Below are 1071 nucleotides of genomic sequence, written 5' to 3'. Positions count from 1 at the left end.
ACCCAGGGAAAACCCACACATGGACAAAGATAGGGCAAAACTTAATATGAATTTAAAGGTTTTAGGGGAAAAAGGTAGAAAGAGATAAAGGGATGATAGGATGAAGGGAAGGAGGAATGGGGGGTGAAGGGAGTAAGGGTTGAAGAAAAGAAGGGATTAGGAGGTGAAGGAAAGGAAGAGAGAAGAAAGAAGAGAGGGATTAATGGATTTAAGTTAATCCATTAACTCCTTTTAATTTTCAGTACGGTTGCTTTTTGGGGAACGAAGGCCACAACAGTTTAGGTTGGAGAAAAATGTCCTTATTCTCTTCCAAAAATTATTTTTGGTTTTAACTTTAACTACCTGTGAGGGATCATCAAAGCTTGTTATGGTTTTGATATCTTGATGTGACGATCTGGTTTTTTCATATTCTTTTAAGAGCGGCTCCTTAGAGTCGCATTGGTTGTTTATTACCACACATCTGGAACTGGTTGGCGATGCTTGTTCCTGGTCAGAGACCCTAACTGATGACATTTCTCCGGTCTTAGCATGAAAGAAATTATCTTTGGGTGAGTCATTGTTGCCTGAAGAGGTTTTAGAGCAGAGTTGGGGTGTCACAGTACTGGGTTCTGAGCATATTTCGGGCCAAAGGTATGGGTAGCTTTGAGGAGAGGAGATCCCGCTGGACCAATTTGATGAGGTCCTGTGATATGAGTGCACGGGCAAGCTTTCTGGGATTTCTCCGGTCTTAGCAGGAAAGAAATTATCTTTGGGTGACTCATTGTTGCCTGAAGAGGTTTTAGAGCAGAGTTGGGGTCTCACAGTACTGGGTTCTGAGCATATTTCGGACCAAAGGTATGGGTATCTTTGAGGAGAGGGGATCCCGCTGGACCAATTTGATGAGGTCCTGTGATATGAGTGCACGGGCAAGCTTTCTGGGATTTCTCCGGTCTTCTGGAACTGGTTGGCGATCCTTGTTTCTGGTCAGAGACCCTTACTGATGACATTTCTCCGGTCTTAGCAGGAAAGAAGTTATCTTTGGGTGAGTCATAGTTGCCTGAAGTGACACTGTAAATGTTGTCAGAAGAGGAG

This window comes from Cyprinodon variegatus, unplaced genomic scaffold (genome assembly GCF_000732505.1).
Source record: "Cyprinodon variegatus isolate N-32 unplaced genomic scaffold, C_variegatus-1.0 Scaffold27, whole genome shotgun sequence".
NCBI classification, from domain to species: Eukaryota; Metazoa; Chordata; class Actinopteri; order Cyprinodontiformes; family Cyprinodontidae; genus Cyprinodon; species Cyprinodon variegatus.
The sequence above is the reverse complement of the archived record's forward strand: the minus strand, read 5'-3'. Positions refer to the sequence as shown.